We start from the raw sequence: 15448 nt of genomic DNA, 5'->3' as shown, positions 1-15448 counted from the left end.
AAGAATGTAAATAATTTATCAGTACAAATCACTGCGACTTCTGGACTATATGAGTCACTGTTTTAAGTAAAAGAAATTCACCTTGTAATTTCAGCAGGATGGCCAGCAAACATAGACATCTGACAATTTCTGCTTCCCAAGTTCTGGGATTGCTAGACTGATTCTCAGGTTTATTGTAGAGATAAAACCCAGCGGTTCATACCACATGTAATATAAGTCTATTGCTTAATGACCATCTATACAGCTATTGTATTTTGGCTTTATGTAAAATAAAACACTTTACTCTAACCCAAGAAACTGACCGTAACAAAAGCTTTGAGATCCTACGGTTTTTCTCTGTTCCATCTCTAACGCTATTCCCACAGTTCCCACCAAGATTCAACTTAACATTTCTGGATCCTGCACTGAAATCTGAGTTAATGGAAAAGTGGGCTGACCCCTGTAATCCTTAGATATGCAGTGTAAAATGAGAAGCAAAGAGGACTCTCCCACATATTCCATGTCACGCATGAATTAAACATCTGTTAAAGATCTCAGCTACACTTGAACTGTATTGCAGAATGCTTGAACACATTTTCAGTTCATGAGGTGATGAAAGTCCATATTTCATTTAACCTAGAGAAAGTGGTGACCGAGCAGCAGAACGCCCCCTAGGCCAGTAACCTCCTACACAGACCTCACTTCCGGCTCCCGGAAGTGCCACGGTGGCAGTTGGGAGCAGCCAGGGAATCCAGACAGATGGGTGAGGCTACAATCAGAGACACTGAACTCAGCTGCTCCTTCCTCAGCATGTAGTCCAAGGCTCTGGAGTCAAAGCTGGAGGGGAGCTGGAAGGGAGATGGAAGGGAATGCAGAGGAGCTGCTTGGATCCAGGGTGCTGCTGCTGTCGCTGCTGCTGCTGCTCTAAAACCATCAGACAATGCTTCCAGGGCACTGAGGAGCTGCCTCCCCCACCTCCAGCTCCCGGACATGAGCAGAGACCCGCTCATGGAGCTAGGAACGGAGCTCCTGTGGCTGCTGCTGCCCCACAGCCAAGCATCTGACATCCCTGCCAGGGAGGTGAGCAGCAGCCTCCCCCACCTTCAGCTCCTGGACAAGAGCAGGGAGAAGCTCATGGCCCTGGGACCCCAGCTGCTGACTCAGTGCATCCTGAGCATGCTGATGGACAGGAACAACAGGCTTGACAACACAGGCTTGCTGCTGGAGGGACTAGCCCAGTTGCCACTCTGTCTCAGACTCCAGGTACTCAGCCTCACAGGCAACTGCTTCTAGGAGGGGCTTGACTATCTGTGGGAGGGGGAGCCCTGTGCATGCTTAACCTGGGCTGTAACAAGCTCCACAGTATCCTCGCTGAGATGGTTACCTTTGAGAATTTAGAATGTTTATACCTTTGATGATACTATTAAAGAATTAGCAAATCTCCCTTCTCTCAGTTATTGGTGTTATGTGACCACAAAATCCAAAGGGTTCCTCCTCAGCTTTCATAGTTGCATTTTTTTTCCCATTCTCCTCAATGACTTGCTGACATACCTGCCTCTGGAGATCCTCAACCCTATTCATCTTCAAGAGTTGAGATATCGAGGAAATCCATTGGTTGTTCAATTTGTTAATGATATAGCATAGATCCTCCAACTCTTCTGGAATTACTAGCAAAAACAATTAAATTCCAGAAGTACGTCGGTCATTCACTTGTATCTTCCTGGGACTCTGCTAAAATACTTGCTTTCTGCCAGCAAGTGGTGAAACCCAAAGTATCGGAGAGTGTATTTTAACTGCTCAGTCAGAGTAATAAAGTATGTGTGCTACTATGGGAAGAGTCATCTCCTCTGATGCATTGTTTGTGTTCTCCATAATGTTCTTCCCCCTGCAGCTCAGCCTCAAGGAGCTCCACATCTCAGAGTGAGTCCATCTCAGAAGATGAAGCCAGTGTTGCTACACATGGAATGCGGAATGTTCTTCTTGGTTAACATCAGTGGGTGTAGAAAATTACTAAAACTAATGAAAGATGATTATAAAAGAAAATGGAGTGTGAATTTTATTGTAAAACTTAGTGGTTTCATCTTGAAGATCCATGTAAGAGTTACAAAGATGTGAAACTTTTTGCATTTCATGTATCTGTTCAGCATGATTGAGTCTACTCCTGTGTTTAGAATTTTTTAGTATAATTTATTGTAAACAGCAGTTCAAAATTCAGCTTGTTGGTCAAAATTTTCACTTAAGTCTTTGATGAAAAGCAAACAGAATGGTATATTCAGAGGTGCTGTCATAATCAGCCTGGAGTGGTGAAACCTGGGACAGTGGGGTTGACTAAAGTAAGACATCAAGACAGTTATACTACAGAGTTGTTCTGGTTTGCCCTAGAAGTATGCCATAATCAGAATGATCGTTCTCCTCGCGTCATTCCTGGGCTTCAGCCTCTGACTAAGTAACTATATTAAGCACTATCTCTTTTAAATGGAGTATTTAACCTGCTCTTGTTTTATGTGATTGTTAGTAACATGTATTCTAGCTATGATGTTACAGTGCCTTAATACTAGCAAGGACATAGAGGCTTATTCTAGAAATGATTTTGAAGCAACCTACAACCTGACACAAAACAAAAACATTTGAAAATGTACTTTAGCAGACTAGGTAATCAATTGTATACATAATCCTGAGTCCTGCAGGCCTGGAACTCTTTTGGTAGAATGTGCTGACCAGTGCCGCTGAGAAATACCTGCCTCTGCCTCCTGGTCCTGGCATTACAGATGTGCATGACCACCTACTTACATTTCATTTTAACTTCATATTGTTAACTGCAATGATCTCTTGTAATCATGCCCTTTACATTTCTGGGAGGCTAGGGTCTTGATACATCAACTTGCCAAAAGACAGAATAACTTTACTTGACAGAAAAATCTAATGGCAAGTAGTATGAAGAAAAGCTGCTTTATAACATTGAAGTACATGAAAGAAAGTTGGACATGGTTGTGCACACCTCCAAACCAGCTCCTTGGAGATAGAGGCAGAAGTTCAGGAGTTCAAAGTTAGTGCAGGCATCATAGTAAAGTTGAGGCCAGCCTGGACTATATGCCTGAGACCTTGTTTCTACATTTGAAAGAAAAACCACAAATAGTTTAACCTAACAGTTGAAGATAGTCAGAAATAAAGCTCATTGTATCCATTCACAATACAGTAGTTCACAAAGTTGTTTTAATCATTGCACATTACGAAAGTTGTATTGATAAAACATGAATGAAAATACTAAAATGATGTAAGTTAAAGTGTAGGAGAAAAAAAGTAACACAAATTATTGGCATTGCAGATTAAATAAATCATATTAATTGATTATGCAACAATAACTAATATTAAAACTATAATTTGGCATTAGATAATAAATATTTAACTCTCACTACTGATGATTAAATAGTGAACCTGTAATAACATCAAGGCTGCTTGGTGAGAACTGAAAGTAGTTTCAGATTGCATTAGGTAATTGGGTGAGCCTTTAAAGGGTGCTTTGTTAGAATCTAGTTGTATGCTGAGAACATTTGCATGTTAGGTTTCTTATACATATTATTTTTATTTTAGTAGATTATTTTAGCAGATTATACTAGTAGACTATAGGGTAATTCAGATTTTGTGTTTTTTGTGTTATATCATGAAACAGGAGTTTCATGACTGCAGTTGTGAAACGCTGCTATAGTGAGTCCCCTTACCTTTTCCTTATAATAGTGTAGTAAAATTATTTTTACGTTTTTTGGTTGAGAGATTTTATTTCTGTGTTTATAAAAGTGATTTTTCTACTTCTAATGTAATTTTATTATAGTAATTATAAAATATTTTTTTCAATCAGTGAGCAATTTTAAGCTGCCTATTCCAAGATTAGGAAAGGCACAGATGAATTGGCGGGTACCCACGTATCAACCTGTAAATATTTTGTAATTAGATGAATTTAGTTAACCAACATAGAATGTTTTCATGGAAAACATTCAGAATGATGGGGCCGTACACTCCTGGATTAAATCCTGTACTTTCTTGATTGATAATTTTCCTGACCTAAGTAATAACATTAGTAGTCTTTTAGTAATTACTTGTCAGTACACTTGTAAAAGGTGCATGTAATCACACAAACCCTTTCCAGCCTCCTAGAAAGAGATGTATTGTGTCTTCTTTCATAAATGTAAATATTCCAGTCTGTGACATGTAAATGTATCCTATGGTAGTCTTTCACAAAGTGTTTTTTTTTGTGTAAACACCATGACAAATCAGTACTTTTGGCAGAGATGCGGATTATAAGGACTGATGCAGTACCTTCTCCCTGCAGTGCAAGCTGTAGTCCACCCCTAGAGCATAGATGGTCTCTAGTGCAGTCTTCACTGGTAGCGCTTTTACCTCTTTGTTTTGCTTTTGGTTTTATCATTTTAACACATCTGTGGCCCTATCGTTAACAAAAGCTGCCAATGATTGCTAATTTCTCTTCTTTTTCATACTTTTTCTATTTTTATAAACTGACTATAGACTTTAACCTGGAGAGATAGGAATTAGACATCTGAAGTAAGCAAAATGTATTTTAAGTTGCAGTGTGTCTCGACAGTTATGAATCCCATGTTTATCCACCAAAGAAATCTTAGAGTTTCACAATCAGCAAGGGGGTAATTTTCATTATACCCTATTTTATATTCAGAGACCATGCAGGAGTAGTTTTAAACTTGACATGGAGACAAATCTGTCCTGTTTGTAATGCTCTTGCCTCGGCTTCCCAGCTGCTGGAAGCATATGTGTCACCCATGGGTCCAGCTGAATATTTTGCTTAGAAATGTGCCAAAGAAGCCTCTTGCTAAAAAAATTAATATTTAAATTATTCTCGCCAATATAAAAACATAAATGTACATTGTAAATTGACTTCAAATATGAGCAATGTGTGTTGATATAAATAATAAGTAAGGTAGTCCTCATTAGGACAAGACAGTACTGCAATTTAATTCTAGCAGACACTTGAAATACAGAGTTTAATAAAGACTCAAGAAAAGGCTGTTTGCTGGAATGTTACTTAAAATAAATCTTTAAATGCAGTAATGTATAATAGAAGTCATTGGCAAGGGAATCCAGTGAGATAATAATGCCCTGTACAGTAATAAGGAATTATCTTAAATTGATTCACCAAATTTTCTACTACTGCTGTCTGAAAACTTTATCAGTAAGTTTATTACTGCCATTTTTATTATTGAGTCCTCCCTGCTATTCCGTTGCTCCCTACAAAGCAGAGCAAGTTAGCTGTAGGCTTTCTTGAAGTCTTGCTCTTCCCAGAGTTCCTATTGGAAAGTTGTTCTTTTTGTCCTAGTCTTAGTGAATGTTTACCTTTTGGTTGCCTTCTTAAAAAAATACAAATCAAGTTTTAGTAGTAGCTATTCATGGAAAAAACAAAGGTTATTCTTTAAGTTTCCATGTGAGTGCTTTTAGATACAACTTTACCAGTAAATGTATATGTATAAGTCATTATGTGATCATTTGAAGGTGTTTTGATAGAATTCAGTTGTATTTTGATAATATTTGCATGTTAGCTTTCTTATAATACATTATTTTTATTTTAATATTTTATTGTAGGAGATTATATAAGTAGACTATATTGTAATTCAGGTTTTGTGTGTGTTTATGTTATTTCATGAAACAAGAGTTTCATGACTGCAGTTGTGAAACGCTGCTATAGAAAGTCCCCTTACCTTTTCCTCAGAATAGTGAAGTAAGATAATTTTTTCTTCTATTTTACTTAGAAATTTTATTTCTGTTTTTACAGAAGTAACACTTCCACTTCTAATGTAATTTTATAATAGTATTTATAAAGTCTTTTTTTGTTCACCCAAGCATCACCTTTAAGCGGCCTACTCCAATATTAGCAAAGGCATAGATGACTTGGGAGTCCCCAGTTGTCAAACTGTAAATGTTTTGTAATTAAATGTCTATAGTTAAGCAACACAGAATGTTTTCATGGAAAACATTCAGAATGATGGGACCGTATTCTCCTGGTTTAAATCCTGTACTCTCTTTATAGATAATTATCTTGATCTCAATAATAACTTGAGTAGCCTTTTAGGAATTACTTGTAAATAGCCTTTAATAGAGCATCTAACTATAGTTACCCCTTGCAGGATCCTAGAAAGGAGGACTGATGTTTCACCTGTTTCAACACAGTGTTTACTATGACTTTTTATGCATATATATATATATATACATATTATGTAAATTCTGTGCCAAGTCAGACTTTTTGCCAGAAATGAGGATTTAGACATAGATCCAGGGTGTTGTGCATGCTGATCAAGCTTCATTCTATGCTTAATATTGATATCTTTTAGTGAAATCCTCATTGGTATCTTTCTTAGCTTTTTTTTGGTTGTTTGCTTTATTCTTTCTTTCTTACATATTTTTGACCTTATCCTTTACACGAGCTGCCAATGATTGCTATTTTTTCTTCCTTTTCATACTTTTTCTTTAAAAATCTGATTATAGATAATAATTTTATGAGACAGGAATTGGTAATCTAGAAATATGATCATCTTCTGAAGTCAGCATATTACATCAGTGAGGAAGATGGCCATCTAAGAAAATCGTTACGGAGTTTGCCTTTGACATGGCAGGACCAGCCATTTGGACAAGAAACATCACTTGCCTGGACTGCTTGACAGCATACTAAACTAACTGGACAAGCAAGTTACAAATAAAATTGACTGCTGACCTTGCCAAGGGGCAGGATGGTTCTTCATTAACCTGCTTTATCAAAAAGTCTGCCAGATATTCTGGGCCTATAAGCTGAAGAAAGATTCCCCAAATTTGGATAGCCTTGGTAGACTTTCTAGGCATCAAGATGTCTCTGTCAATTATTTTGTTTATATATTATCCTTCTGGAGTCTTTTGTGTTGTTGACGACTGAAAATAATGTTTATGCATTTCCTTAGTTAAGGTAATAAATAAGTTGCATATAAAGCTTTAAACTAACAAAGATAGGAAAGATGATAGAATATTTTCTTTAAATTCTTCAAATGTTATTGGACTAACCATTGTTATCTATAGTTTTTGCTTATTAGCTCTTGTAGTGTGTAATTGTGCTATGTTAAAATTAACCTTCATTGTTTTTCCAGACAGAAAGAGGAGATGATGTGGGATGCCCTATTGTATGATGTGAATACATGTTTCTCTTCTTGGTTGATGAATAAAGCTGTGCCAGCCAATGGTCAGGCAGGATAAAGCCAGGGAGAACATACAGGGATTCGAACCAGAGTAGGGGAATTCTGAGAGAGGAACAGAGAATGAGTCTCCAGATAGTCTCCATGTAGCTCTAGGAAGTCAGGTTGGCTGAATAGTCTCTGTTAAGGTAACCTCCCTGGAGATTTACTGATAAATAGAAATGGGTTAGTTATTAGAGATAGGTAGCCACCAATTAGCCTATACCAAAGGACAAAGAGATTATAATTTAAATAACCCTCTGTGTGTTTACTTGGGACTGAAGTGTGGCAGAATCAACATGAACACTAACTTCTGTCTACACAGAAGTGGAAAAATTACTGAGTTGCTTTGTTTTATGAACATGGTTGGCAGAGAATCCCTGTTCTCACAGTTCACATGGTCAACAATATGTTCCTGAGAAACAGTATTGACCCCAGTAGTCATTGTCTAAATGTCATATGCAAACATGTGTTGGGGATTTTTTTTTGCACCCTTGCCCAATTGTTTTTTGCAAGTAACAAAACAATGGGAAAGAGTTTCAACATAACCAGCCTTAGCTTTTCGTAAATTTGGGGGTTAAGTACGAACAAATCTGGCTGAAGAAATGTTACTTTTATTTTGGTCAAATTATTATGTATGCTCTGACTTCTTTAATTTTCATTACCTAAAATCTATGTGTTCCACATGGCTGTATAAGTATATACATAATTAAAATGTAACTCAGAAATATGAATTGTTATTGGAGTTTGCTATTTGCAAAAAGATTTACTCCTATTGTATCAAGCTCATGTTACCTTGTAAAGACAAATATTCTATGAAGAATGTTTAAGCTATTCAAATTCTTGTGCCTCCTTACCCATAAGACATGAAAAATTATGATCTTATATTAACTATGTATACCCTCATTAATTTTGCCTTAAACATCATGCATTGTTTTATTAGCCACAAAAAAATCTTAGAGAAATTCATAAAACAAGTAATAAACTATGTGAGCATACCTTTTCAAAACTGAGTAGTTTTGTTGGTCCCAAGAATGGAAGTGTGTGGGTGGGGGGAGTGGGTGTGGGTGTCTCTGCATGTGTGGTTGGATAAGTCGGGGAAGAAGTGGATGTTACTGCCACCGCCAGGTAGACTGGCAGCACCGGACTGGCGGTGCTGCCGGACTGGGAAGGGAGCCCCGCCTCCGTCCTAGGGCCGGGCCTGGGCTGATAGGCTGGGAAGGTGGAGGTGGTGGAGCCAAAGCCCCTGGGGCGGGCTGCAGCTGTTGTTGCTGATGGTGGTGGTGATGCTGACACCAATGCACTGCAGCTATTTTTCCAGACCCCAGTACTGTCACTGGGGCAAAGGCATCACCGCCTGCCCTCACTTCCGGCTTTTGGAACAATCATAACCCAACACACCGAAAAGGATTCTTGCTGTAGAGGGCAGAGCACAAGAGATGAGGCAAGTATTGGGAGTTCAGAGACCACCCAGCTGGGGGCGTTGCTTTGTAGCAGAGGGGCAGGCTTTTGTGATGCCGTATGGGGCTGGGTTGGCAGATGTGAAGGCCAGGAAGAGCCAATTGCCCGCCTGGGAAACTTCTTTCCTTCACTGTCTGCTGGATTGCTTTCACTTGGCCCACCTGAGGAAAAAGTGTCAGTCGGTCCTGTCGGGCTTCAGAAGCAGCTACTGAAGTGTAACTTGGTTCAAACATCTATCAAAATGTGCTCACCATAGAAATGGAATAGTACCCACCTCACAAAAAATTGTTTGTAGGGATTAAGTGATATAATGAATGCTAAATGCTCGAGAAATCCTTAACAGTTAAGTAGCACATTGAGATTTTTTTTAATTACAATGTTGGATCTCCGTATACACCTATTATCTCTTTGTTCACTTTATGATTGATACATAACAGGCAGGAAGGAGAAGGACGCTTTTATGGTCTATAAGGGTACATTTGTACTTAATACTGTAGAAAGGAATCCATGCAGGTACACATTGTCAATTGCTCGATTTGTTTGTTCCAACTCGGGGTGCCTTAAGAGGAATGCAAGGCTTGGTGGCTTTGGGAGTATGAATACTCAACAAACCTAACTTGAAAGAGAATGCAGAGGGACAGGTGCAAGCAGCGAAAAAAGGGTGCTAGTCATGACTCTCATGCTGCCCACCTGACCAGAGAGACAGGGACAAACTCTGGAATGATTGACATCCTTTGTTTCCTTTTGCTACCGGGGAGATGACAAGTAAAATAGATCTCTAAAATGCTAACCCTGTCTTCTCAGATTACAGACCCTCTGAAGAAAGAATTTCAAAGCATCATCTTGTCTCTGATTGTTGGCATTTGTGGCAACTGGCTGCACAGACTGTGATAGTCTGGCCAGAGTTTTCCCTGTAAGTGTTCTCACTCTGTTGCTTTGCTAGAAGCCAGTTTTAAACGGTGATTCAGGTAGCCCCGATTGAAATCCAAGCCCCGCCACTTCCTGGCTGTGTACATTTAAGCGAGCAACTTAACCAAGCATTCTGCCAATTTCCCTTTTGCAAGATCAACAAATTTGATTAAATGTTAATTAAAAATAAGTTTTTGTAAAAAATTCTGTCTTTGTACTTTTAATTCCCATCTTAATTTTTAACTAATTGTGAAAATGTTTCTTTTTCATACTTTTTTTTAAGTTTGGCTCTTTTCCCTCCATTCCTCTCCACTGCCCTCCACACTCCCAAACTGTGACTAAAAGCCTGATTTCTGCTTATAATGAATCATTAATGTACCATTTTTCTCTATCCTTCCTCTAACTATCGATTTTGTGTGAAATCAACAGCAGTACCCATGAATGAGATAATTTCAGTGAGGTGTCTGTTTCATACAGATTTTTCAATAGTGAAATAGATTTTTGGAACTACACACTAACAGCCTTGTCATAACAGAGTGCACTCATGGAGAGTCTTTCCTAACAAAAAACAAAATGGATAAAGCAGAATATCAATCCAATGGTTATTTCAAGTGTTCAATGCATGATGTTACTATCCCATTGCAATGAATGGGTTAATTTTGTCATATCAACGAAATACAATAGGATCAGGAATATGAGTGGTATTTGGTTTTCATTAAATCTAGGACTAAGGGTTATAAGTCTAACCGTATCCTCATATCTTATACATTTTTGCCCTTTCCCACAGTCACATTTGACAAAGGGTAAGGATATAGTAAAGAACAGTTAAATCAGGCAACCACATATGTTATACTAGTTTTGACTCTTTTTCTGTGCACAAATGGTATTATATATGATGTTCTAATTTATAAACCTTTACATGTTTCAAGGAATACATAAATAGTTCAATATTAGTATTTCAGATCTATTAAACCCAGTTATTCTTTGGTGTGCCATATATTGCTTCCTTGCCAAATCCACCAACACAAGGCAGTGCTGTAACTCAATCAAAGCAATGTTATTTCTGTATCTTAGTCTTAGGGAAATATGTCATTTTTAAATCAGAAATGCCCAAGGTACTACTGGCTCAGATTTCTCTGGAAAATGTTACATTCTCTTAGCTAAAGTTCCAACCAGAAATCTATATGAGTCACAATGACAAAGGAGCCCAACAGTTACCAAGGCAGCCATCATAATGAATGAATGAATTATATCAGATGAGGCTTAGTTTAAAAAAACAGAAACAACTTCTTATAAAACAATCAAATGACAGTAATTCAAAGGTGACCTAACAAAACTGAATTTGCTTTATAAGATAAACTCTTACATACTAGGACCACTTGATGCCATAGAAGTTAAGAATGCATACTCTACATGTCAAATGTTTGATTATGAATCCTGATTTTGTCATATTTAGGATTAATACATTTGCTACCCTAGAGTTTGGGGGGATATATGTGCATGTATGTACACATATGTGTGGAGACCAGAGGATAACTGCAAGTATCATTCTCCAGGTGCCATCCATCTAGTCTTTCATTGAAAGATGGGATCTTACCACGTGGAACTTTCCAAACAGATTAAGCTTGCCAGCCAATGAGTCCCAGGGAGCTGTTCATATCTTTCTCCCTAACTCTGAGATTACAAGTCATGCTTAAAAACATGGGTTCTGAGATGCAAACTTGCAAGGAAAAACTTATGCCACCATACATTTAAAAAAGATAGCCAAAACCCTTTTTATTCCACTTAAAAATGATGTTTGGCCAATAAAATATTCCTTTCCTTATAAACATTTTCTCAGAAGTAATAAGAATAAACATTTACTCCATTAAAGATTATCTCACACAGCACATGCGCGCGCACACACACACACACACACCCCACGTATTGAGTTGACAAACAACCAGTGCAGCTTCTTGATAGAAATCAATGAACAAAGCTGTTTAAGTGATATGTAAAAGCTTTCTAGCACCAGCTCGTCCCATATCTTGTCCTTGGGTTGTTATTTTGGTGTTCACTAACTTAGCAAAAAAATATTCAGGACAAATCATTGAACTTTTAATTAGTTAATTAATTATTTAGTTGGTTAGTTAGTTATTTGGTAAGTCATCATATATAAGGTGGGAATTAACAGGTGTCCGAGTTTTGAACTTTATCCTGATTTCTTAAATAAAACAGACTCTAATCTTCAGAGAAGTTCAAATCATTCCTTCTGGCTGTAAGGAGGAAGTGGCCATTACAAAGGAAGGAGGACACCTCAGCCTGGAAAGTAAGAGTTTCTTTCAAAAGATTCTGCCACAGTACTGAGAAAACAACGCGACTGCATTATAGTGTTGGAGTTTAGGGCCAACAATTCTAGAGGAAACACAAAAGCAAAAATCTGAGGCTGGAGAGATGGCTCAGAGGTTAAGAGCTTTGACTGCTCTTCCAGAGGTCCTGAGTTCAATTCTCAGCAACTACAGAATGGCTCACAACCATCTGCAATTCAATCTGATGCCCTCTCTGTATATAATAAATAAATCTTTAAAAAATAAAAATGAAAATCCCAAAACAAAAACACAGTCTCCACTTTCACTGATTAGAAGAAGGGAACTCAGTTTGAATCAAGTATGTTGGCACAAAGGGAAGGAAGGGGCTCTAGTAACAACAAAAAGGAGTGATACCAAGACAGTGTTTTCTTTTTATGTAGTGGTCATATTGGTGCACCTGTAAGTGCAGAGATTGGAATGTGCAGATGGGGGATACGGAACACTGGTTATCTAGACTAGCCATTTTGGACAGCTCTGGATTCAACAGAGAAGCTCTTTCTCAATCAAAAGACAGAACAACGGAGGAAGACTCCCAAAGTCAGTTTTGGCTCTCACATATCCATCTGTGCACATACACAAACGCATATCAACATATATTACATATTACTTAATATTTACAATTTAACTAAAAATACCTCATTTTTATTAACACCCATCTTTCATTTCTTAAAATAAAACAGGCATTAAATATATAATTATTTCAATTCTAAAAACTTACTATATGCATACTTTGTATCTTATTCCTTTCCATTTCCCCTACCCATCCTCCAATTTCCCTGACACATCCAATCTACCCCTGAGCACTGCAATTTTATTGTTTTAAAACAATAAGTAAAATACATAATCACCCTGTGTAGAATTGTTTTAGGCATATTTTGGGCACAAATAACCAACCAATGACTGATGTCTACTCCACCAGATACACAAACAAAATGACTATTTCTCAATCAGAAGCTGTCACAAATTTTAGTTTTACATAGTTTGATTTCCTGATAAAGACACTCATCTAGGTGCAGATAAGCACTCTCCTTTCTGAATAGCTTTCATAATGCTGGGAAATATTTCACAAGTTTCTGAAAGGAGAGCAGTCATTAGTCAAAGAATGCTGTCCCATGAATTCTAAAACAGTTATTAGCAAATACTTGGACATAAGCTACATGTGGGACCAGTGGTTGGACTGTGACCTCCCCCCAAATCTTCCACACAGTGTCATCTTTGTTGCTATTCTGATGCTTTGATGTTAAAGCTGTTTTAAGATACTGCCACACTACCCCTTGAGAAAAGGCGCTTACAAAGTATGATCTATACTTTGAAATTATAGTACTGCTGATAACATATGTGTACCTCTTGAGTATAGTCTGCTATTATTGCTTTCTGTAAACACTGCACCTGTTATGTGAATTATTGTCTCTTATTTATGGAATACACTAGGTGACTCTGTGAGTTCCCATTTCATAGGTAAATCTGTTTGCACTTCTCTTATGTTCTGTAGTAAAGTGAGGAACAAATTTTACAGGAAAGGCACAATAATGAGAGATTATAGGTATTAAGGTACTATCCCAATAAATAATTTCATTCAAGAATGAATTATTGCATTTTTATGATGCATTAGAATGTACTTGAATAACCTTTACCTTTCATCATAGACAATGCACAGTGAGTATTCAACTTCACAGAGTGTGAACTTGGTTTATCCTGATGACACACATTATATTGCTATAATACCAATTATCTGAAAATATCAATATCAAAATTCATTTTCACATAAATTTTTCACTGTGGCATGATATAACATATATCAAGATATCATTTGGTCTTCTGTTGTAACTGAGTTTTCTCTTCATTTGATATCAAATTAACGATTCATGACTTTATAATGTTTGCTTTTAACCCAGAAACTGTAAAGCTCACTAATTTTCATTCCTTAATTTGAGTTTTTTTCTTTATTTTGCTTATGGATGTTTCTGTATGATATTCCACCTAGTCATGGTTGTGTGAGAAGTAGTTGTTTTAGAGATATTTTACATCTTGATAAAAATTACAATAATGAGGAAATAAATCAAAAGCTATAGTAAGTTTTACAATCAAAATTATATAAAAAGAACATATTAATCACCTACTGTTTGCTATCCTGGTCATTTTCTTTCCAGTTGTATAGATCTGTGCCCCCCACGAAAAGGGGAAAGGTGCAAAATCTTGTGAGTACACGTGGAGAATGTGGAGTGGAGATAGGGAGGTAGGAGAAAGAGGAGGAGTGAAGGGAAGAGAGAGGAGAACACATGATCAGGAAGGTTCAGTTGGTGGAAAGGCAGAGGACAGCAAACAAAGAGATACGTTGATAAAGGGAGCCCTTATGGGCTTAAAGAGAAACCTGGCCCTAGGAGAAATTTCCAGGAATCCACAAGGATGACCCCCAACTAAGAATCTAAGCAATATTGGAGAGGCTACTTCAAATGTCCTTCCCCTATAATGAGATTGACGACTACCTTAAATGCCGTCATAGACCCTTCATCCGGTAGGTGATGGAAGCATTAGCAGGATTCACAGATATGCAGTGAGCCAAAATCATGGAATGCAGTTGTAGATAGTGAACAGTGATGAGCAAATAGGTTAAAACCGTGTTGGGTAAACCCACAGAAACATCTGACCTGTGCAAGTGGGTGCTCACCGACTAGACACTGTGTGCTGGGGAACCTTCTTGAGCCCGAACTATGCCCCCTGAATGAGGTTGTCAGTTGCCAGTTTAGACAGACTTTGGGGCCTCTGGCAGTGGCACCAATATTTATCTCTAGTGCTGGAATGGACTTTGGGAGCCTATTCCCTGTGGAGCAGTACTCTCTCAGCCTATAAACAAAGAGGAAGGCCTGTGTCCTGCCCTAATGATGTGACAGTTTAGATGATCTCCAATGGGAGATTTTGTTCTCTGAGGAGTCGATGCATTGTGGTTGGGGAAACAGGGAGAGTGGGACGCTGGGAGTGAGAGAAAACTGGGATGGGTGTGTAAAATAAGATTCGTTTAAATTATTAATAATACATGTATGTATATAAGTAACATTTTGTTTCTTCTCGAGAGTTATATAAGTGTAATGGAAAACTGACATACATATTTGGCTTTCAATAACTAGGTGTCATGATACCCAATGGTGAGCCTTCAGTTACTTTGGCCAGTGGTGTTAGAATATGGTTTCTTAGGAGATGTGGTGTGTATAGTGTCACCTAACTACCATTACAAAACTCAGAATTAGAGCATGGATGAAGGTAGGATAAAATTACTAAAGTTTGAATGTTTAGCTGAGGTCAGTCCACCTCTCTTTGGAATGGTGGACATTAATGACAGATGTTGTACTCTATTTCTACATTTGCATTTAGTGTGTGAAGCACAAGTTAACTTTTACATGTTTGCAAAGAGAAAGATTCTGGAGCCCAGAAGATGGCTGGGAGGCCATCATGGGACTGATCCAGGCTCCCCTGAACGTGGGTGTCAGTGAGAAGGCTAGGCAATCTATGGGGTCTTGGGTAGTAGATCAGTAT

At 37.9% G+C, this 15448-nt stretch overlaps 1 long non-coding RNA gene across 1 annotated transcript; it reads left to right on the top strand.

Annotated features, from left to right (window-relative positions):
• The first annotated feature begins 569 nt into the window (after positions 1-569).
• LOC101836256 lies at positions 570-8208 on the top strand. The gene is made up of 2 exons (XR_001197537.3): positions 570-1242; positions 1871-8208. It is a non-coding gene; the product is annotated as an uncharacterized LOC101836256 (long non-coding RNA).
• The last annotated feature ends 7240 nt before the right edge of the window (positions 8209-15448 follow it).

The sequence above is a fragment of the Mesocricetus auratus genome, unplaced genomic scaffold (assembly GCF_017639785.1).
Source record: "Mesocricetus auratus isolate SY011 unplaced genomic scaffold, BCM_Maur_2.0 Super-Scaffold_100030, whole genome shotgun sequence".
Lineage (NCBI taxonomy): Eukaryota > Metazoa > Chordata > Mammalia > Rodentia > Cricetidae > Mesocricetus > Mesocricetus auratus.
Note: the sequence above shows the minus strand (reverse complement) of the source record. Positions and strands in the feature narration are given on the sequence as shown.